The 25,131-nt window shown below is 40.1% G+C and overlaps 1 protein-coding gene and 1 long non-coding RNA gene across 5 annotated transcripts in view; both read left to right on the top strand.

Annotated features, from left to right (window-relative positions):
• The window catches only part of gjc2 (gap junction protein gamma 2), a 154,645-nt gene that overhangs the window by 25,513 nt on the left and 104,001 nt on the right, over positions 1-25,131 (top strand). The gene's annotated exons all lie outside the window — the stretch shown is intronic.
• The window catches only part of LOC309501853, a 197,242-nt gene continuing 183,664 nt past the window's right edge, over positions 11,554-25,131 (top strand). Inside the window, exons 1-2 of the long non-coding RNA XR_014206995.1 lie at positions 11,554-12,208; positions 12,329-12,392. This is a non-coding gene — a long non-coding RNA (uncharacterized lncRNA). The remainder of the gene's footprint in view (positions 12,209-12,328; positions 12,393-25,131) is intronic.

The raw sequence follows: 25,131 nt of genomic DNA, 5'->3' as shown, positions 1-25,131 counted from the left end.
TAATCCAGGCCTAGGGCTATAATTTAAAGTCACTGGATGGAGTCTACTGCCTCCTACCCCGTTTGCCCACAAGGTGTCATTAATGGTCCATGTCAAACGTTGACCTTCTGCTTTCACCATGTCATGATCTGGGTCCTGTAATCCCATCCATTCATGCCACAGCTTAATAATGTTAGCACCATGCCGCTCAAAAACTTTATCATCCCATATCGAGGTGTCATTCAAATAACACACCCATGCAGATGTCGTCTCATAAGCAGACATACAATGTTTATCAATGTCATACCAAAACTGATTCTCAGGTATATCACTTAGGAATTTATTTTTCTTCAGAAACTGACATTTCTTGTGATTTTCGCACATTTCAATGGGCATAATGAGCTTCTCACATGTCACCCATTCTAATTCCACATAAGCTGGTTTAGGTCTATTTTTGTATAAACCAATTATCAATACATACGGGTTTAGGCCCTTAGGCCAATAGCCTTTTTGCACTGGGTTCCGATTATCCATATTATTCCATGTATTCTTACTTATTAAATATTTAGAGCCGTCCGAAGCAGATCTTCCACTCCGCCCTCTGCTCTTTCTTTTATCGTTTATTGTCATGGCAATAGATTTTTCAGAACTATCCTTTCCCAGCCAAGATCTCTTCACTATTGGGACAACAGTTTTAGTCAAACAATCCCAATCATCCATTTTCGTGATCTGTAGTATTGGACTATTCCATAATCTATATACAACCATGGTAGACGTCAAATTAAAGACATCCGAAAGATTATACTTAAGGCCCTGTAATTTGACATGTGTCTGATTATATCCTTTTAAGTAATTCCATCGTAACCTAGTTTTATTATTAACAACCTTGTTTCCATAAATCTTAGGTCCTTTTGTGGCACTCCTACGCTTAGTACCTGTGCAGTTCCAGAATGACTTGTCTATATCTTTTATAAATCCTTTAAACATATTCTTTATCATTTTTGGACCATATATAGTACCATCAAAATTCACAGTTTGATTGTAACATATTTTTGGTACAATTTTCTCAACAACAGAACAGGAGGCTACTCCTACCTCGTTTGTTTGATTTTCTACTGTGAATCCAAAACCAACTATAAGGAGACATACTACCAGAACCATCTGTAGGGCTAACAGGAACAGTCCTACTTCACTTCGAACACGAAGTAACTCCTGATACTTCCCCTTTAGTCCGCTTCCTCGTTTCACCATTCTGCTGCTGAAAAACACAAAAAGATATAGATGCACAAAAAACCTCCTAAGCTTTCCCTATCTGCCCTTTTAACCATGCGGACATTCTGCTCAGTTTGTTAGGCTTTTTGATGTTCATCCTTTCAACTTTAACCCCCTCTATTGATTTGCCTATGCCTAAGTAATCAGAGGTGGTGGTGATAAAAACTTTCACCTGCCATAATTCACTTGCCCTTTGTGAATCAAGCTTAACTTTAATTCTAACTGTCCCTAAGGTCTGTTGTGACCTTGCTCTGACAGTCAACGAGGTTTCCCTTACAAAATGACTATATTCTCTAGGCATATATATAGGAAATTCCTCCTGAAAAGACATTTTGGTCATCAATTCAACAAGTAAGTCATGCACATTTGAATTCTTTATACATTCCTTCCTCTTTAAACTGAATTGAGCAACCATTGTCATAAAATGGATCCCTCACCACCGTTTTCCAACGGTTCAAGTCAGTATCCCTTGACAGCGTTTTATCCAAAACACTATTTTTTAACAATGGATCAGAATCCATTGGCATTGGGCCACCAGAACTTAACAGCCTTTCCCAAAGGAAGGCTTTCTCTGTATTACAGACCAAAGCCAAGGGATTCACTTCCCAGTTATTCATAATTTTATCATCAATTAAGCAGCCTAGACTTGTCTCAGTTTTTCTAGACTGCCAAACTTCCTTTAAACTGGTAATTTTTAACCATCGTTTTCTTAACATTAACTTGCACCTTGGACACTTATTTAGTTGCCCTTGGTTGTCTAGAGTACATTTACACTCTTGACCTCTGAGACTCAACTGTATCTTACAGTCTATGCATGTTTTACAACCACAATTTCCCGTGGTTAATTCATATTGCCAGACTGACCAACGTTGTCTGGACAACCGGCACGATCCACAAATGCTTACATCTCCCAGCGAACATGATCCTACGGACCTGTCCGAACAATACCATTTCGGTAAAATAGTCATTTGACTTCTAAGCCAATGCTGACTTTCTCTGACCTCCCTAGGTCCTTCCCAGAGGAGTTGACAAACATCCTGTTTGCCACAGATCACACAGTCAGTAGGTTTCCTTCGGGTTGTTGCAGTTCCTGTAACACAGTCTTTATGCCATATCTTTACTAAGAAAGAATCACTAAAGTCTTTACACACTACAACAGTGCCCTCTGCTGGACACTTAGCGTCTGTCTGGAAACTTACTTTTGGTCTGTATACCTTACTCATGTTCAATAAATTAATCTTTGCTTTGCACAAGCTTTCTGATGGACCAAATCCCGTTAGCTTCTAATCTAACAGTAGTATTTGAAGTTAATTCAACTACTTTATCTTCAGTCCCCGTTTTGCTACGGAAACGCCCCTGTTTTTGCTTCAATAGTATAAATACTTTATCTCCTACCGTGAATGGGTTTTTGCTTGTGTCGGCTGGTTCACAAGTTCTATTGGTCTTCGAGACCCTATAATTAAGGAAATGGGTGCATTCATTAATTAAAGTGTCCCACTCACCTAGACCCTGATTCTTGACAAACCACTGTTTAGCCGATTTTATAGCCCGTTCCGCGCAGCCATTGCTGCAAGATTCATATTTAACCGACTTAATTAAAGTAATACCCTGCTCTTTGCAGAAAGTCTCTACTTCACGACCGGTTAAATTATGTGCATTATCACCTCTCAGACGTTCCGGTGCGCCACGGTACCTAATCCAAGTCTTTAGGCTGTCTACTACGAATGCACTTGTTGCCTGCTGACATGGATAAAGTTGCATAAAGTTAGAGCAATTGTCTACAATAATTAAGAAATAAACATTCTTCTTCTTTGTCTTTGGAAGAAGAGGCCCAGCGTAGTCTGCACTTATTTAAACATTCTCTTTATCAGTTTTGATTTTACCAAAATCATGATAAATACTGGTCATCACTTTCCTACAATCAGGACAGTTAAGCTTAATTTTTTGATAATTAGTTTTCAAGTTCTGAATATGTAGGCCCATCTGCTGACAGTATTTCGCAAGATATGTTGTTGAAGGGTGAAACAGCTCATCATGCAGTTTCTGCAGCAAGTCCCCTTCACTCTGTTTAGTAATCGCACGTATGCGTATGTATTGGTCAATTTCCTTATTTCCAACTGCTGCAGGCGTTGTCTGAACTGTGTGGCTTGATTGATGCAATACTTTTGGTTTCACAACCTTGTAATTTTCACTTATGCTCCTCCACAATTCTGCCTGCGCTAACGGTTTGCCTTTAGCGTTATTAAAACTATTAAGCTCCCACCTATCCAGGTGTTCAATTAATCCTAAGTATGTGTATTCGCTATCTGTGACTAATAAACAATTAACGTGATTATTAGTTCTCATGTGCGATAACGCCTTAGCAACTGCAGTAACTTCAGCTTCCTGAGCACTTTTGTCATCCTCTAACCTTCCCTTTTCTCTGTGGATAATTTTACCTCTCAATTTCACCAGAAAACCCCACCACGTTTGTCCTTTCTCTGAGCTTCCGTCAGTAAAGTAACACAAATGTGCTGGGTTAATCAAAGTCTTTTTCTCCTTTTTAGGAGTTTTTTCATGTCTAAATTCTATCTGTTTGTCACTGATTAATTTAGTCCATTTTGACCAGGTAAAAGTGTGAACACGCTTATTTTCATTCACTAAATTCTTCGCTTCCCTGGCTAATAATTCAATACCTTCACTTTTGGCAATGACTATTATAGATCGTTCTGCAGCCAATGATTTAATGATTAGCAAATTTCTCGCTACTGTAGCTAATATATCTACTGCAGACAAATTCTCTTGTTTCCTCTGAGTAGCTGGTTTTTCATGAGAGATAAACATCACTGGGCTTTTAGTATTACCTTCATTGAATAACACAACTTCCATTTCCTCAGGTGTGTTATTAATTTTGACTATAAGGTTTTTGTCAGGATCTCTTCTGATAATCCTCCCAGAATTTAAAGCCATTTCTATAATTTCACATTTGATTTTCTCAAGGTTTTCGTCCCATTTAAAATCTCCTCCTGAAGTGGCTTTATACAGCAATTTTGCTTTAGCACTATAACCCGGTATTAAATCTCTTACAAAATTTAATCTTCCTAGGAGACTTTGTAATTCTCTCAAGTTCGTTATAGTTTTATTTTTTAATTCAATTAATTTTTCCTGGGTTGATTTAGCTATACCTCTGTCCTCACCTGATATTTCAAACCCTAGGAAGTCAACCTTTTCTTTTCCCAACTCCAATTTCTTCAAGTTCAAAAGAAAACCTGCATCTGTTAGTCTTTTTATAGTTTCTGACAATACCTTCATATGTTCGTCCACTGTCTGAGTGGCTATTAAAACGTCGTCAATATAAACCGTAATCGGCAATTCCTGTAAGATCTCTAGAATTACGGACTGGAAAACGTTTGGAGCATTACGTAATCCCTGAGGTAAACGGTTATAGACGAATTGTCTGCCCTCATAGATAAAGGCGGTCCGCCCTCGACTTTCCTTTGCCAATGGTATTGACCAAAAACCATTAGCTAAGTCGATTTTAGACAATATCTTGCCACCATTCAAACCGTTTGTCGCGTCCCGTGCATTTATTAAATATCTGGTATCCGGTACCGTTAATTTATTCAAAGCTTTGTAGTTAGAAACTAAACGCCAAGAACCATCCCCCTTGGCCACGCCCTGAATAGGGGAATTAGTAGGACAATTTTCTCCTATACTTATTACCCCTTTTTTCAATAATTCATTTATTGTTTCTCCTATTTCCTTATATGCTGCTTTATTTAGAGGGTATTGCCTCTGTGGTGCTGGAATTCCACCTACAATAGTATATTCATATTTGTCGGACAATTTTCCACAATCATTTTTGCTTTTTGCGTAATGAACCCTATTCATTTCTGACTCCAGGTCGACCGGTTTAAGCCATCTAATTATTTTGTCAGAATCAGTAATCTTTTCATTCATCTCTTTAATAAGAATGGCATCCTTTAGACACATCAAATTCGAGCTGTCTAATATGCAATGTAAACCCTGCCAATAATACCTATCTCTGGTTACTGGCTTCATTTCATTACTAAAACCAAAAACCCGGTATTTTCCTTTTAACTTAACTGCCCCTTCGGGTAATTCTGTTACTGTCGTTACCTCAGGGCCCGTGTCTAAAAGAAATCTGATACCATTATAATTAATAAAAAATTCTTGGTCTTTTGATTCTTCCACTAAACTAGAGGCAATGGTCGCTTTTCCTGGAGCTCTTATATCCTATTGTTTTTTCTCTCTCTCTGTTCTATTGGTTTTGACAGTGCGTGTCCTTTCTTGTCTTGGTTCTGCTTTTTTATTTCTCTTCTCTATATGGGCTTTTCTCTGTTCTTCATTCATTTTTGCCCAGTCTTCTGGTTCAATATATTTGTTATTTCTTTCCGGCTTTCTATTCTGCACTTTTCTGGTCTGTGGTTTAAATTTCTTATCTATACTCCTCGAAAAATCATTTCTCTGAGGTTTCATTCTATTCCCCTCACTGGATTTGGGGTTAAACTTCTTGAAATCAGTCTTTGGTTTGACCCTAACCCCCTCTGCTGGTCTGCTTTTGAATTGACCTTGTGTTTCTTTCAACTTCTTCCTTCTTTTGCATTCTCTGTCATATCTAGCTGCAAATTTAGATAGCTCTGTTCAATCAGTCTCTGATCCCCAGCTTGCTATCACCTGGCAGCCCGGCAGTTCAGGAGCTAGTTTCTTCAATTTGGCTACCATTTCCAGCTCGGTCCAGCCTTCGCTGGCTTTATAAGAAATATAGGGCCACAAACCTGTAGCTTTCACTGATTCTACTTCTTCTCTAAATTCCTCATCCTCATCTGTCCCTAAGACTTGTGCATGATGGGCATTTAGGATTTCTAGCTTTAAAGATAATCCTGTATGGAATTTAATCATTTGCTCTATCAGAGATTTAGTAGCATTTATGGATTTTCCTAAATCAGCTACCATTTTTGCTTTTAGCATTTTATCATCCTTTGCACCTGGAAATCTCATATTCTGTAACATCTGAATTGTAGTAATGCCATCACCCTTGGCCTGTCTCGATGGACCACGCCTGGGCTTAGGAGTTATTTCTTTTTTAGATGTCCCTTCTTTTCTTTCTCTTTCCTGCCGTGCAACGGCCGCTACTAGAGACAGATCTATCTGTGTGCTAATCAGAGAGGGCACTTCCTGACTGTCACTCTCCCCCTCTGTGTCAGACTCTGACCTCTCAGACTCAGACACAGAATCAGAAGGTTCCTCTTCTTTAACCTCCCTTTGCTCATATTTCTCATTCCTATCCTTTTTGATAGTTCTTTTATTTAAGTTATCGCCCTGATTCGACTTTTGTTGTTTTCTGGGCGCTTTTTCTTTATTAGGTGGTGCTTCCTGATGTGTGGCTTCTCTGAGTTTCCACACATCATTAACTGTTGGTTCCTGTTTTTCTTTTTTCTGTTCGCCTAATAACAAGTAACACAAAGATTTTTGCATGCAGTCTAGCTGTTCTGCCAGCATATCTAATTTTGCCTTAGAACTAGTTCCGGGCATATCCAGAATTTCATCTGGAGTAGGTCCGCAAGCTAGTTTCACTATTTTCTGCATCGCTCCCTTGATAACTGTGAATCTCTGGGAGCAAAAATGAGACCAGGACATGTCAAAAATGTTCTTCCTCCCAGCCTGTCATGTTCTCTCTGGTGAGAGCTACTTCGCCTCTCGCGAGATTGGCTTCTAGATTTTTTGTAATTAACAATCTTTCTTCGAGGTATTTCCTCATCTTCAGTATACTCTGAACTCGAGCTTCTTCCTGACTCTTCTTCTACTTTTATTTGATATCTTTCTTTGTTTTTCCTATCTGTAGAGGTTTTATAGGGCCTGAAACCTATCTTTTCTTTTTCCCATGATTCTTCCCCTGTTATTAGGGGACTGAATCCGGCTAATATATTTTTACGTTTAGGAATAGTTCCCGTCTCTACCGTCGTCATGTCAAAGTTTAAACCTAAATGACCATAGTCACTTCCAGCCGCTCCCTCCTTGTCAGTGTATTCTGAAGGGGTGGGGGAGTCAGCCGTGATTAAAGCGTCTGGGTCAGGAACACCGTTCCTGGTAACTCTTATGTCGGTTCCTTTAACTATTGGTACAGTAATATCACTATCCCCAATTTCAACGGTAACCTTTTTACTTCGACTTTTATGGCCTACTACCTGGACTAATTTACTTAATCCAGCTTCATTAGAAGTATATAATGTATCATCAGTAGCCAGTAGTTCCTCATTACCTACTAGCCCTGCATCTTTTAATTTTTTATTTAATTGGTCTTGCGATAGCAAAGTAATATTGGTTATTTTTTCCATGACTGTGTGAATCTGTACACTCCTCTGAGGCTCTTTTTTGGTAACAATCTCTTTATATGAGGTTTCTAGTTTAGGTACTCTATGGTCCTACAGCGCTGCCTCTGAGATCTCTTGTTACCTCTGTCGTGCCCAACCAACAATCTTATCTCAGGCGTCCCCGAGATATTTACTGAGGTTAGGAGGAAATAACTGTTTCAGTAACTTCCTCAAAGCACTAAGGAGACATTGTTTTGCATTTGGATTTAGCCGTTGTCTTAGTTTTTTGAAAACTATTGTTCCCTTAGGTTCTTGTGGGTTTTATTGGGCAATTAGACATTGACCCAATCCCGGACGAGCCCCCATGTGGTGAGATCTGGTACTACTCTCACTTTCCTGAATAACCCCTGGTATCTCTGTGTCTAGGTGGTCTTTTGCTGTCAGGTCAGAATAGATATAATTCCCTCATTAGCTTGTTATAATTTATACCAGTAAATCTAGGTGTAGTCCCTACACTCCCAGGAAACAATAATAAACATCATTTACTAGACATATGAATAAAAATCATGCTTACCATCCAGCAGAATCACTCTTGGAATCCTTGTTTTCTTTGCTTAGAAAAGGATTAATAAATTGCTCTATCTCTTGCTTCTTAGAACTGTTTGTAATAGCTGAAGTAAAAACTTAACAGTGATTGCTTTAGAAATAAAAATTTATTTATACAAAAGATTAAAACACTGGTTATACAAAATTAAAACTTGTAGCAAATTAAAAAGAAAATGTTACAGGTTATAAAACTTCAGCTTATTCAATCTCAACAGGGCAGTCCTGTATGAGTGAATATTACAAAGGCTAATTACCTTGAAGCAGTTCAAGCAATTGGAGTAAATACGAACTTGTTCTCATCCGAGGTTTCTCAAGTTACAATAATACAGCAGAGCAAATTAAACCAAAAGAAATTCAGCTAGGTTTAAACTAGAAGAGATTTGATTTCTCTCTAGGGTTGCAATCGACATCAAAATCAAAAATGCAGCAACGTACAGTCAAAAATGCAGTCATATTTATTACGGAACTGGGTTACATTGTTCTAATGCAGTTTCTTGGGTTTTTTCCAGAGGAACTCAGTCTCATGACTGAGCCTTGCAACATCAATCGTCTCTTGCTTCAGACGGGGGTTTTCGCTGATATCTCTGTTTCCCATATATGGGTATTCTTGCGTCCTTTCCGTCCTCTGCGCTTTGGACTTCTATGTATGTGTGTGCGTGCATATGTATTTGGAAGTGTATTTGTAGGTTCGCAATACCTATTAAAATTCACAAATCCTGCCACAGTTCAGAATGAATGCATTTGTCTGCTATTTCTTTGCACAGTAGCTAGGTGTCACTAGTGAGCAATGCTGAATGATGCTTCGAGTAATGAACCTTTGGCTGAAGCAATGGGCTGCGAGGTATCAGTGGTTCAGGAAGCCTCATTTTGCCATCACTAGTAACAAGTTTGTTTAATAGGTAACTTAAAATAACAACCAACATGCAAGACAGCGTGCACTTAACACAAACAATAGCCGACAGTGAACATAGAACAGATAGGAACTTAAATACACTGAAAAATGAAGACAAGGTGATAACGATGATCGCTAGCAGGTGCGGGTAATGGTGGAGTGAGTGCAGGTGTGAGCCGGAGAGGATGATGGGACATGTAGTGCAGACGGTGACTAACAGATGACAGTGACACGTATACATGTCTCAAATAAACTCATTCTTCCATAACACTAGCAAAGGTTGTCACCCAAGAAACACACATTGTCACTAATAAAACAATGATCTAAAAAAAACACTAATAGGTAGCATTACACAACAACTTTTTTTGTAAAATTTATTGTAGAGATTGTAGAAAAAAACTGTAACATGAAAAAATGTATATAGCTGAACACCTACACAGTCTTTCAATTTTATTACTATCTATACAATTTTTTTTATTTTGTACTGAAATGTAAACGGACTATGTATTTTGTACTGCAGGGAATTCTTAACAATATGAGCAATCATTTAGATCGTTGTTTTATGAGTGATAAAGTTTTGTGGGATGACAACCTTTGCTAAGTTGATTTGAGACATTTTGTGTTTTGTAGTGTTTTGGTAGTTTTAGCGCATTTTGAATTTGAAATTACAGTTTTCACCAAACAAACACACTTTTTCACTCAAAGAACATCCTAAAAAACACTAACAGGTAGCATTATACAATGTTTTCTTTTGTAAAATGTCTTAAAAAAAAAAAAAATGACTGCAGTGAATTCATTATTTTATGGTACATGTTTAAATTACAGTACAAAATTATTCCTAATCCCCCCCCCTTTTATAATGACATTTGAAAGACTAACAGCTGTGTAGTTGTTCAGCTATATCTAATTGTTTTGATAATATTACATTTTTTAGATGTGGAATTCATTTCAATATGGTATTACTGTAGAAATGTAGCAAATTGCTGTCTTATTCATTGTTGTATTGTATTAGATTTTGAAAAACAGTTTTGAAAAAGAGTATGTAAACGTGTGCAGATTGCCCTGTAGGGTTCACAGAGTTCCCTTTCGAAAGGAAACTCGCACTGCGTCCTGAGACACTTTGGGGAACGCCTCAGTGTGACTGATGACTGAAGCACTGTACAATCATGGCAATTGTATTGGCCAGCGACAGCTATGACATCACTTCTAGTGCGACCAGGATTTACATTTACATTTAGTCATTTAGCAGACACTTTTGTCCAAAGCGACTTATAATTTAGGACTAAGTTAAGCGAGTCATTGTGAAGAGGCAAAAACAACGCAAAAAGTGCTAAAATTACAAAGTTCAGGCATTGTTCAGAGTAGCATAAGCCCAATAAGGGAGGATTAAAGGAAAGATTATTATTTTTTTATTATTTTTTTTTTTTTTTTATGAGGTTAAGTGCTCATGGAAGAGATGAGTTTTCAGTTGTCTTTTGAATGTTGTCAGGGATTCTGCATTCCGGATGAGGGTGGGCAGAGCATTCCACCAGCATGTTCTGGAAAGTGATTTTGTGGCTGTCTGTGATGGAACCACGAGCCGTCGCTCATTGATCGATCGTAGGCTTCTGGTAGGGATGTAGACTCGTGAAGGGGCTGAAATGGCTGAGTCCTCCCAGCCCTGCGTATGTTGAGTTGGTGGAGGTAATGGAGCGCCAGGCTGGCTCGAGTTACCAAGGGAGTGAAGAGATGGCTCGTGGAAGGCTGGACGATCGATTGCTTTCTGGCCAAAATTCTGAGCCCACCAGCTCCCAGTCTACCAAGCCGATCTGCTGGAGACTTGCACCAGGGTCAGGGTCTCTCCCCTGACGTGATCACCGAGTTGCGCCGCACCACAGACCTAGGGTCTCATTTATAAAACTGTGCGTAGGATCCTTACTAAAAGTGTACGTGCACCCGAAAGCCAAAAATGGCGTACGGCAAAAAAAATATTCCGACTTATAAAACCGTGCGTACGCCAGAACCTGCAAAGAATTCCCTTAAAGGGATACTTCACTTCTGAAAAGATTAATGTGTATTTAAAATTGGTCATTTATGTAGAAGAAATGTGAAATTATTTTTGAATTTTGAGCTTTCTAGACTGAGAAAAGCCAGAAAATAAATTTTTGGCTTATGTGGATGAAAGACAACAACTCCCAGAATGCACTTGCTTCGCTGCCCTAGGAGGCCACTCCCAAGCCACGCCTACCGGTAAGAGAGCGCAGTTTAAAACAACAAGGCTAGGCTACTAGTGAGTCTCCGTGACGAGTTTCGAGATCGTCCAAAATCTCCGGGATTTGGCTTTTGCTTCTACAGTCGCCATTCATTATGTTTACTGTGGCGAGAAGGACGAGACTGAGGGCCGTGGGAGAATGATGAGAGGCCGGTGGCGTGATTACTGAGACGCACCGGTCTCGTATCTCTCACGGAGGAGCAGGAACAGGCACGTGCAGAGGGGGGGGCGTTGGGTGCTCGAGCACCTGCCCTTTTGCCCCTTGGTGCCCAAAGTGCCCTTTTTTTTCAAGGCAAAATTTTCTCTCCTTTTTTGTAATTAAAGGCCCTTTTGTGGATGCCTGCCCAATCTAACTATTAGTAAAATTAATGAATAATAATTTAGCCGTAAATAAAATGACCCACATGATGACCTTTCACCTGACGAACTCAACCGGGACGATTCCTCACGCTGCACGCGCATTTTTAAAATTCGCGCGGCTACGCGCACTACCAGAGGATATCTTCAACTCTGCGGCTGCTGGTAAGTGGTGTTTCATTCTCAGCGAAGTGCTTATGATGTTTGTTTACTTATTATTATTATTTTACAAGAACGACGTGAAGAGAGCATGCAGAAATGTTGTTTACATTGCTGTCTGTGTGTAGGCTGTAGAAGTTACGTTAGCTTGCTGTTTAGGGAGAAAAGTTTCACGGGTGTCGAGGACGAGGGGTCTGGTCTTTTTATGTTATTTATACTTTAAACTATTATTATTATTACAATATTTATTTAAAAAACGTAGAGTGCCTTAAAAATGATCACAACACTGGTAAGACTTACCAGTATCTTATGTTTTGTGTGCAGCAGCCTCTGTGAACATCTCCCCTAGCAGCCTGGGCAGAGTCAGCTTTACAGCAGGTCAGTGAGCTAGTGAGCCAGTTCCAAACACTGTCAGCTATCTTTACATCTTGTCATGGTCACATAAAAATTGTTTAATCAGCTAATATATCTCCTATATGTTTGTTTTAATGTCTACAGTCTCAGATCAACTCCAGCAGTATCATCATCATCATCATCATCATCATCAGCAGCAGCAGCAGCAGTAACAACAGCAAAGGCAGCAAACTCACTAAACTTTAGTAAGAATTTACCAGAAACAGGTATCACATTAATGTTAAAAATATTGTAAAGTATTAATTGCTGTATTTTTTTTCTGTTTGCTTTGTTTTTATTTTCATTGTATAAATGTAACTCTTGTATTTTTGTAAATCTGTTTATGCCATGAAAATAGCCACAGATGCTGACATGGCATTAAATAAAACTATACTGTACTGTACGAAATGTGGGCCACGTTGATTTTGTCCTACACAGTTTACTATAACAGCTGTTCTTTATTATTCTGTAGGCTATAACAGAGAAGGAAAAGCCATCAGGTTGTGGCAACTTAAGATACTTCAGTTTCTAATCCCAGAGTTATTAATATGTACACATAATTATTTAAATTTTTTAACTTTTAAACTTAAAATTTGTCTTTCCTGTTCTGTTTCTTTTTCAAAACTGCATCAATGCATTTGCTGCCGTATCGATACAGAATCATCCATATTGATATATTGCTGTATTGATATTTTGAGCACAGCCCCATTTAAAGCCTTGTTCCATGTGCCCCCTTTTATACTTTGAGCACCTGCCCCTCCAGAGGTCTCTGCACGGCCCTGAGCAGGAATTTTCTTAGCAATGTTAAAACGCAAAAGCCGAATCCCGGACATTTTGGCCGATCTCGACGGCCGGACATGTCCGGGTAAAAGAGGATGGTAACCCCTACTACTCAGCTTTCTCTTACTACTCAGCTTTCTCCACAGAACAAGAGCCTGCTAGCTTAGCTTCCAAAAAAAGATGGCTGACACTATGTGTACATTCTGTGAGTGAGATCCCACCCTCTATGGGCAGGTTGAAAACATGCGGGACAGCCCCTACTACTGGCTGTAGTCTTTAGCCTCTGGCCAAAAAATCCTAGCCTGACTACGTCAGACTTCCTACTTCCGCTAATTTCATTTCGCTCCTGTAGTCAGTCTGAGATAGCAGCCTATCTTTCAGTTTTCCACCGGCCTGAAAACAGCCGGGCCAATCAACGAACAGAGGGCGGTCTGAGAGCCGTGACGTAGACGCTGATTGTTCCGTGGATGCGTAGATTTACTTCACATAATCTGCAAAAGTCATTCACAGCCATGTTCACTCCGGTATTTCGCTCGATGGTTTAGTTTTTGCATCATACATGCGTTTACAGTGGAAGTTAGATGGGGCTGAGCATGCGCATAACACACGCCATAACCAAACGTTATGTGATTGGCTTACGGGTAACCAATGATTTTAAACTTCAGACAAGCGCCCCCCCGCGAGAGAGAAAACACTTCTCTATTATGCCCTTCCAGACTCTGTATACGAAGCAAAGTGAAGTAGCAGAGTCTGGTATTACCAGGCTAAAAAAATCCTCAGATGACGCAAAATGAGGATTTTTGCGTCATCGGAGGATTTTTTTCCAGACAAAAAATACATAAATCTCTCGTCTCAGGGGGATATGAGGGTGGAAAGCACGGTAATTCGAAAATATTACAGGTTTTCTACTAATACAAAGCTTAATGCTAAATCCTGAAGTATCCCTTTAATAAATCCCAGTCAGCGGAAGATTATGCGCATATGCATCTCCTCCCCGAAATAACCATATATGAAGCTTACAACACCTTGTTTTTCTATGCATATCCTCATCTGCATATTATTTGCATATGCCTATTCTTCCACGTGATACTATGTTTAACGGTACAAGACATTAGGAAAATATGAGATACGGACGTGCCGTCATATTAAACTGCTAAAAATCATTTAGTAGCCTATCCTTGCCTTGTTTTTGAATAAATAAATCAAATAGTATAAAATACATTTCAGAGAAAGTTTTTCTCAATCATTTGCACTGGCCAAGTATTCTTAAGTGATTTATATTTTTCATGGAAACAGATAGGCCTTATTGTGCATTATTTGCGCGAAAATATTTTCTCAGACAATCTGCTATTATCATGGTAAGCAATCCTCGCTGTAGTTAAAACATTCAAACACAGCATGCCACAGGAAAAGTGTTCAAAAGCATCACATCCACAACATATATATTCTATTTATTAGAATATACTTTTTTGGTAACTTCTCAGTAATGATTTAATGAAATATAAGTGCTTAACTCCATTTATGAGAATGGCATATTTAATCTAAATGTGTATATCTGTTCTGTCCTCACTAGACGTGTCAGCTTTCATGAATCTTTTCTCGTTTAACTTTAACATTGTAAAACTGTAAACAGACATAGAAAATACAGCAATTAGAATTGTACATATTCAGTTGTAGATCTGAGTACAGAAACTAACCACTAGGTGTCAGTAGTATTACACTTACCGGTAGAGTATGCAGACTGAGCAGCAGTAGAATGGATGTGTTGTTGCTGTTCCCACTCGCGACCTGAAAGTGAATAAAAGATACGTTTTGTTACAAAACAGTTTCTTTACTGAATTAAGAAACATTACATTGTACCAGGAGCGGTGATGATCACCAACACTGACAGTCGTCATGGAAAGTGTTAAACCACCTGACGCTGTGAACTGGACTGGAAATATTGATCACGAATGGCGCACGTTTAAACAGAGATTTGCGCTGTACTTGCAAGCAGTGGGCCTTGATGAAGCATCAGATGCACGCAAGATTGCATTGCTTCTCACCGTCGCGGGACCTCAGGCGATAGAGGTGTTTAACACACTCGTGTTTGAACAGGCCGAGGACAAAAGCAAATACGACGTGGTAATGGAGAAGTTTGATTCACACTGCACACCGGAAAAAAAACGAGACTTTTGAAAGGTATGTTTTTCGTTCTCGTCTACAACAACAAGGAGAGACTTTTGACAGTTTCTTAATGGATTTAAAGTTTAAAGCTAGGACATGCAATTTCGGACTGTTGCAAGATTCAATGATACGTGACCAAATTGTGTTCGGCATCACTGATAAAAAAGTGAGGGAAAGGCTCTTGAGAGAGACAGAGCTAACCTTGAATGAAGCAGTGCGGATATGTCACGCCAGTGAGATAGCTCTTCAGCATGCTAAAACCTTTGGTGACAACACAAAGTTGAGTGGGAGTGACAGTTCAGCTGTAGCTGCAGTAACAGAGAAGGTGCAGGAAAGCAGAATGAGTAAACTGAAACAGAAAAAGAAGAAAGAACTGTTTAACTGTAAGAGATGTGGCAAAAGATACCCGCCAAAATAGTGCCCAGCCTACGGCAAAGTCTGTGCCAAAACTAAAGGGCAGAATCATTTTGCCAAGCAATGCTTTTCAAAGGGCGGACAAAGTCAAAGAGAGCGTGTGCATGCAGTGGAAGAAACAGCCCAACAGTGACACATTCTTCGTTGGAATGGTGCAGCAGGCCGATATCAGTCAAGAAAGAACAGAACAGACTGATGTGAATAGTGTTGCATGGGACAAGTGGATGACTGCTCTGGAAATAAATGGAGTAACAGTATCACTCAAGCTAGACACAGGAGCAAAAGTCAATCTGATTTCGGAGTATGATGTCAGAGCAATGAAAATCAAGCCACGTATAAGTCAGAAAACGGTGCAACTCAAAGTCTATAATGGGCAGAATATTCCAACAAAAGGAACATGCACTATCAGGGTAAAAGTTAAAAACGGAGAACATCAACTCATGTTCGTGGTTGTTCCAGATGGCCATGATTCTGTGTTGGGAGACAAGGCATGTGAAGACCTGGGTCTAGTAAGAAGAATATACACAATAAATAATGGGGAAAAACAGAACAGTGTGGAACATATAGTGAAACAGTTTCCAGACATATTTGAAGGGTTTGGAGTATTAACATTCCCCTACAAAATACAGTTGAAAAAAGATGCACCGCCAGTAGTCCATGCACCAAGACGGGTTGCAACACCACTTTGTGATAAGCTGAGGCAAGAGCTGGAAAGAATGACATCAATGGGAGTCATAGAAAAAGTGGAAGAGCCTACAGAGTGGGTTAACTCAATGGTGTGTGTGAGGAAAGCCAACGGTGATCTGCGTGTGTGTATGGATCCAAAGGACTTAAACGCAAACATTCAGAGAGAACATTATCAAATTCCGACACGTGAGGAAATTATAAGTGAGATGGCAGGTGCAAAGTTCTTTACAAAGCTGGATGCATCTCATTGCTTTTGGCAGCTGAAACTACATGAGGACAGCATGAAGTATTCCACAGGGCTATGGAACACATAATTGAAGGCAACGAGGGTGTGCGTGTTTATGTGGATGACATTGTATAGTGGGGATCCACAATAGAACAGCACAACAAGAGGCTCATGGACGTCCTACAGCGAGTAAGGAAGTATGGGCTGAAGTTGAATAAGGACAAATGTCAGTTTGGAGCGAAGAAAATCACATTTCTAGGAGATAAGTTGTCAGAAGGGGGTGTGGAACCAGACAAAAGTAAAATACAAGCAATACTCAAAATGCCCAGACCCACAGACAGAAAGACTGTATTAAGAGTGATGGGGATGATCAATTTTGTCAGAAAGTTCATACCAAACCTGTCTTCAAAAACAGTTTATTTGAGAGAACTGTTACGTGATAAAGGCGAGTTCAAATGGACAGCTGATCATGAACAAGAATGGGGACGACTGAAGACTCTCCTCACTACAGAGCCTGTGCTGATGTTCTTTGACCCAACAAAGAGGACAAAGATCTCGACAGATGCATCCAAAGATGGACTGGGTGCAGTTCTACTGCAGGCGGAGGGAGAGAATTGGAGGCCAGTCGCATATGCCTCGAGAACAATGACTCCGTCTGAGTGTCGATACGCACAGATAGAAAAAGAGTGCCTTGGTTTGGTGTATGGAGTGGAGAGATTTCACAGCTATGTGTACGGCTTACCGACATTTGTGGCCTTCAACTGGAAAGAGCCTCCTTCGTAGTCGGGCTGGTCTAGATGCAGACTTCAGCACTCCACTTGGTTAAAGGGTCGCCAGGCTGAGTACGTCCCTCCTGGGGCCAAGTAGCTATGTCAAGCTGCAGCTTTGTAAGCAGACTTTCTTATTAACCTTTTTCCAGAGTCTAAATGCGCTTCCTTTACAGTGAGTGTTTTTAGATAGAGTGGGTGTTGTACCTTTCTAACAAGGCTTTGTGTTACTACTAACAGCTCCCTAGAGCTCTGTGAATAGCATAGTGTTGTAGGGCCCTGTAGGTGCCTCCACATTATTGCCGCCAAGAAGCGTAGATAGTGCTCCCTCAGTGGAGTGGGTATTTTTGTAGAGGTAATCCGTTTCTGCAATAGCCACTGGGTAGCTTGTGTAGTACTCCCCTTGTGTGAGAGGGTCGATGTGCAGGGTATTTTGCTACCTGGGCCTAAAGTGTATCAGGCCCTCATTGGTTTCTTTGGCCTCTGTACATATAGCAAGCTAGACATTGTTAAGTGACTGGCTCTCAAATAGTCCTCCTTGATAGTCAGGCTACTCCAGATGCAGACTTCAGAACTCCCCTAGGTTTAAGAGTCGTCATGTTGAGAACGTCGGGTTTGCCTCCCTGGTATGGGGGTTGACTTTGGTCCCTAGGGCCTGGGCCGTACTTCCTTAAAGGAACCACCCTCAAAGATGGGTTCTGGTTTCCAAGCCTTTGAGCTTGGCTCTGGTTCAAGTCCTCCTTGTGAATCAGGAAGGTACTTCCTCATTGAGACATAAAGCTCAGACAGTGGCCATAGGGTGTAGTGCTACTGACAGCCTGGTGCGTACCTGTAGGGGAATTTAACTCTGATATTTCAGTAAACCATGGAGTTAAATATTTTTCTGCTTGTCACAGCCAGTTAACGACAGGTATCCCCTCAGCATGACAGCGTGGGTATTTTGTTCCCCAAAGTGTCTCAGGACGCAGTGCGAGTTTCCTTTTGAAAGGGAACGTCTCGAGTTACGACTGTAACCCTGGTTCCCTGAGAACAGGGAACGAGACACTGCATCATTTTTGAAAAAGTGACCCAAGGCAAGTATTGAGAAATGTATCCTAGCGATTGTAAAATAAAAAAAAATCCTCTGTAAAGTGCTGTCCCAAGCTGAAAGTCAGTAAGGAGAATTGTGTAAAGAATTTTGAAAAAGTGATCTAAGTATTGAGAAGTGTGCCCTAGCGATTGTTAAAAAAAAACCTTTATTTAATTTTTAGATTAGGAATATTTCAATATGGTTTCACTGTTGAAATGTAGAAAATTGCTGCTTGTTAATTTTTGTATTTTATTAGGTTTTTAACTTAAATTTAACAGTTTTGAAAAGACTATGAAAACATGCAAATTACCATGTAGTTACATAAAGTTTTGGCGGTGGTTGTATCTGAGTGAGAAAATAATTCATATCATTTTGATATCACCTAGAGATTGGCATGGAGTACTTTCCATAAGATCATCTCTCAATGCAAATCAAACCAGCTAACTGAAATAAAACCATGCCAATCTCTAGGTATGGTGAAGGCTATGTGATGATGTGGGGCTATTTTAATTCCAAAGGCCAAGGGAACTGCATAGTATAGTATCATAGTATCCAGGATCCATGAAGTAACTGGCCTTTAAAAATAAAAATCTGCCTGCCTCTATGGGAATTTAACATAGGGGTGTCCAGACTTATGCACCCTGTATTTTAAGGAAGAACATTTATTTATTTACAATACATTATTCATTCACAAAGAAAATTGGTGTCCTTAAAGGTTGGATTTGTCCAAATTTTTTAAATTAAGGCATTAAGTTCAATTTCCAAAAGATGATTTTTTATTCCTCTTTTTAGTCAACTTTAGCATGGGTGTCTAAACTTATGCATAGCACTGTATCTATCTATCTATCTATCTATCTATCTATCTATCTATCTATCTATCTATCTATCTATCTATCTATCTATCTATCTATCTATATATACAGTATATATAATTCTCATCTCACACATCATTGATCTGCATTTAGACGCTTTTTTTGCAACAGGACATATTCTATGCTATCATGTATTTCTAAAATAAAAACTATGATATATCTTACATTTCAAGCAATGTGGAAACAAAATTACTTTTACAAAGATAAGCAAGCAAAGATAACATTTAGTTTAAGTCTTTATTTGTGTTATATAATTAGCATCAAACAATGTAGTTCTTATTCACAGTGATTAAAGATTATTAAATGAAAAGATTGAAAAATGATTGCACAACCACCAAATAGGTGGCGATATTCACTAAGGAACCTATGTCAATAGAAGTAGTATGGTGTGTTTTTTCTTATAGTGACTTGTAGATTCGTCGCTCTGTTGAGAATGTTTTGTGTGTTAACTATGAACATCCTTTGGGTTGGCTAAACTCACTCCCAAACGCGTTTTTTGAAAACAGCATACTTCGAGGAAGCAAGGTTTGTGTTAATCAACAGAGAGTTCAGGGCAGGGGCGTGTCTAGAGGGGTGGCACTGGCCACCCCTGGAATATGATTGGCCCCCCCTGGGCCCTAGCTGTCTCACATCACCAAGGTCAGATAAATCCCATCACATAGAACCTCTTTCACCTAGATATCATCATATAGAGACACTGTGTCTGTTATTGATGTTCAAAAAATTAAAAAACGGATATAATACAAATGAGCAAATTATAAAGCTTGGGTTGCTGAATATTCGATCCCTTACTTATTGTTAATGATATGATTATAGACTCTAACCTAGATGTGCTGTGTTTGACAGAAACCTGGCTAAAACCAAATGATTACATTACTTTAAATGAATCCACCCCCCCAAGATTACTGTTATAAACATGAACCTCGTCTGAAAGGCAAAGGGGGAGGTGTTGCTGTAATTTATAGTAATATTTTCAGAATTACTAAGAAGTCTAGTTTCAAATGTAATTCTTTTGAAGGGTTGGTGCTTAATGTAACAATATAGTGTAAATGATAAATCACGTTTGAGATTTGTGCTGGCTACTGCATACAGGCCACCAGGGCACCATACAGACTTTATCAAAGAATTTGCTGACTTTCTATCGGAGTTAGTACTGGCTGTGAAAAAGTCCTAATTGTTGGTGATTTTAATATACATGTAGATAACAAAAAAATATGAATTGGGATTGGCATTTAAAGACATTCTTAACTCTGTTGGAGTTAGACAACGTGTCAGGACCTGACGTGTCATTGTCATAATCATCCTCTAGATCTAATATTATCACATGGAATCAATGTTGATGCCATTGAAATTCTGCAGCAGAACGATGACATCTCAGATCATTAACTAGTCTTGTGCAAACTTTATTTAGCCAAGGCTGTAAAACAAACTCCGTGTTACAAATATGTTAGACCTATCACTTCTGCCACTAAAAATTGCTTTGTTAATAATCTTCCTGATCAGTTTCATCATCTCAGCATCCCAGATAGCTTAGAATAACTCGATATTGCGACAGAAACTTTTAACTCTCTATTTTCCAGCACTTTAGACACAGTTGCTCCTTTGCGCTTAAAGAAGATTAAAGAAAATAGTCCAACGCCGTGGTACAACGAGCACACTCAAGCCCTTAAGAGAGCAGCCAGAAAAATGGAGCGCAACTGGAAGAAAACAAAACTAGAGGTATTTCGTAATTCATGGAAAGAGAGCTCGATTGCATACAGCCTTAAAAGCTGCTAGTTCTGCTTATTTTTCAATCCTATTAGAAGAAAATAAACAAAACCCTAGGTATTTATTTGAAACAGTGGCTAAACTAACGAAAAATAAAGCTTCAAGTCCAGAAGTTTCCAAGCAGCACAGCAGTAATGACTTTATGAACTTCTTCACTTATAAGATTGATAATATCAGGGAGAAAATTATAACTATGCAACCGTCTACTACAGTATTGCATCAGGCAGTGCATTGTAGTCTCCCTAAGGAAAAATTAGATTCATTCATTGCTATAGGAGAGGAAGAATTTTCTAAACTCGTTAAATTATCTAAACCGACAACATGTATGTATGTTAGACCCTATACCGACTAAGCTACTGAAAGAGATGCTTTCATAGGTCATAGATCCTCTTCTTAATATCATTAATTCATCTTTGTCATTAGTAAACGTACCAAAAACTTTTAAGCTGGCTATGATTAAACCGCTTGTAAAAAAATGCAACTTGATCCTACAGAATTAGTCAATTACAGACCGATCTCGAATCTACCTCTTCTGTCATAGATACTAGAAAAGGCGGTATCCTCACAACTATGTTCCTTTTTAGAAAGAAATGATATCTGCAAGGATTTTCAGTCAGGATTTAGACTGTACCATATACTGAGACAGCTCTCATTAGAGTCACAAATGATTTGCACTTATCATCCGATCGTGGTTGTATCTCTCGATTAGTGTTACTCGATCTTAGTACTGCATTTGACACTATCGACCACAACATTCTTTTAAATAGACTCGAAAATTATGTTGGCATTAGTGGAATTGCATTAGCATAGTTTAAATCATACTTATCTGACCGTTATCAGTTTGTAGTAGTAAATGAAGAGATGTCTTATCAATCAAAAGTTCAGTATGTACATGCTACCCTTGGGAGATATCATTAGGAAGCATGGCATTAGTTTTCACTGTTATGCTGATGATAAGCAGCTCTATTTTTCTTCACACCCTGACGAAACTTACCAATTCACAAAATTAACGGAATGCACAGCTGATATAAAAAAAACTGGATGACTAGCAATTTGCTACTACTTAATTCTGAGAAAAACAGAGATTCAAATTATTGGACAAAAAACGTCCTCACGTAATAACCTAGACTACTGTCTAACACTTGATGGCTGCTCTGTCAAGTCTTCGTCGTCGGTTAGGAACCTGGGTGTGCTCTTTGATACCAATCTTTCATTTGAAAGTCACGTGTCTAGTATCTGTAAAACCGCATTTTTTCATCTTAAAAATATATCTAAATTACACAATATGCTCTCATTGACAAATGCGGAACAATTAGTTAATGCGTTCATGACCTCAAGGCTAGATTATTGTAGCCTTGAGGAACTTTGTCGATGATGTGCTGTCTACAGCGGCCTCTGACTCTGAGGAGCTCATAGGTGATGTGTTTAGTTCTCTCCCTCCGAGCGGACAGGAGAAACGTACTTCTACGTTGTACAATGAGCTGTTAGATGTTGTCACTCACGCCGTAGACAAACTGGGGCTAGAATGGGAATGCGAGCCCGCACAAACTCAATCCCAGTCGAAACTGGCCGATCGATATTTGACCAGCCTCACCCCAGCTCAGCCCCGTAAGCCTCTCCCCTTCTTCCAAGATCTCCACCATGAAGTTTCAAACTCTTGGAAGCAGCCATTTTTAGCACGCATTACTAACCCTGCTGCCACTGATTTCGCCACGTTTTCAAAAATGGCGGAGCACGGCTACGTGGCAATGCCGGCCGTTGAAGAAACGCTCGTGGCCCATCTCACGCCGACTTCAGCTCCAGCTTGGAAGTCACGGCCCTTGCTGCCATCCGAACCGTGCAGGATTACTTCCGCTTTGGTTGGAAAATCATACATGGCCGCTGGAGAGGCTGCAGCTCAGGCGGGGTACTACTTGGTGCTTATAACTACCAAGCGCACTACCCAAGCAATAGGCAGGTCCATGGCGGGTATGGTGTCAGTAGAGTGGCATCATTGACTCACTCTTACTGACATCAAAGAAAGACAAGACCTTCATGCTGGATGCCCCCATATCGAAAGACGGCCTATTTGGTGAGTCTGTGACCACTGTGGTGGAAAAATTTCGGGCAGCGAAACCGCAATCTGCTGTTTTTCACCACCTCATCCCACGCAGCTCTAGGGAGACCTCCGGTCCGGTCGCGCTCATCTTCGCTACATCATCCCTGTGAGCCACAACGATGTGAGCCATCACCTGAGTCTGAGGTCCTATGACTCGTCCACTGTTTTGCTCGCGGCGTAGACGGATAGACCTGGGTTCGACGGCCAAGGCCTCTTGACCTCAGGTCCCCAGAAGTAGCTCCTGATCCCTTCGCTCGTCCTTGGAGGCCAGGCCCTCCATCGGAGAGTTTAGATGAACGGCACAAGCGTATTTGTCTCTTTCTTGTGGCCTCCCGGCTCCAACCTTAACTGTCTCGCCTCTAGCGGAGTACTGGGCCGCGTGGCAGTGCCTGCCCGAAATCTCGCAATGGGTGTTACGTACCATTCGACACGGTTACACCATCCAGTTCAGGAAAGGCCCACCTCCTTTCGGCAGGAATCCTTCTCACGACGGTGCGTCCTTGGGAGTTCTCGACTTTGAGTCAGGAGATTTTGTCACTCCTGGAGAGAGGGGCTATAGAAGAAATACCCCCTTCTCAGAGTTAGGCATCTACAGCCAGTATTTTGTTGTGCCTAAAAAGGATGGTGGTTTACGTCTGATATTGGACTTGCGTCGCTTAAACCTTGTGCTCAGAGGGACACTGATGTTATGCTGACGTTAAAGTCTAATACCCAGACCAGAGATTGGATGCGTACTTCCACATCCAGGTCGTCAAGAGATACAGAAATTGCTCAGGTTCGCTTTCGAGCGGAAAGCTTACCAACCCCGTGTTCTTCCGTTCGGACTGGCTCTGGCTCCTCGAACGTTCAAAAAGCGTGTGTACGCGGCTCTGGCCCCGTTGCGGCTCCAGGGTGTCCGAATACTAACCAACCTGGACGATTGGCTGATATTAGCTCAATCTCAGGAACTGGCAATAGTACATCGGGATTTGGTACCCAGCCATTTGAGAAGCTTGGGTTTACGCATAAACTTGCAGAAGAGTGTGTTGCTACCACGCCATCAAATGACTTTTCTGGGCGTAGAACTAGACATATGAGGAGAAACACCTCATATGTGCCGCTCCCATAATAAGGGGCTTTCCTTGTCATTACTGCTTGGATAACACGCCTACGTCTCCTTCGATTAAAACGAATGGCTAGTATGGTGGCTGGGATATACATAAATCTACCAACATCCATTGCCATGATTTTTGGAATGGATTATCGCGAGAGGAAAAAATTACGTTTTAGTCGCATAACATCGGCCACTTGGTGACCATGGATATTGATTTAACGATCACATCTGTTTGTATTCTGTTCATTATCCCTGTGTATTTAAGTACCTCAGTTTGGTTATTTCATTTGTATTGTTTGTGCTAAGCACTCTGTTTCGTGGTCTCTCGCTTTTTTTTTGTATGTACCTGAGTGGATTTTGTTTAATAAATGTAACTTTGATTTTGAATATGGATCATCTTCATCTTCATAGGAAACTAGACGTTACAGTCTCCATATCAAAGGGGTAAAGCTTTTTTTAAAACTTGCTACGTGCACTTTGCTAGACTAACTGGGACTTGACACAGCACTTACATGATTAAATGTAAAATAATGTCATCATTCTCTCGTAAATTTCTCATTACCGGTTATGTTTCAATCGCTGTATTTCTGCATGTCTGTATAATTTCCACGAGTTCAGAATTCTCTGTATCTCTACCAGGATTAGTCTTTGCACTTGCGTGTGATTCTGTGCTTTCTGTACTTAATGTTTTCAGATCCGATGAGATTGATCTGGCCTCAGCTGTCTCAGTGGACAGCGCAACATCCGCCCCATTAGTTTCACGTTTTAGCAAACATGTGGTGTAGGTAGATGGCAGACGAATAGGATAAATGCAAAAAGACTTTATTAACAGAGAATTTACCATAACCATACTCAAACTAAACATTAATGAGAACCAACAAAGGGAACAGAAACACAGGCAAACAAGGATGATTGGATAAACACAGGTGTGGCAAGAGTGAACTAATATGGCAAGCCGTTTTAACATTT

The sequence above is a fragment of the Leuciscus leuciscus genome (assembly GCF_965113295.1).
Source record: "Leuciscus leuciscus genome assembly, chromosome: 6".
In the NCBI taxonomy this organism is placed as follows: domain Eukaryota; kingdom Metazoa; phylum Chordata; class Actinopteri; order Cypriniformes; family Leuciscidae; genus Leuciscus; species Leuciscus leuciscus.
This window is presented reverse-complemented; position numbering and strand designations above follow the sequence as displayed.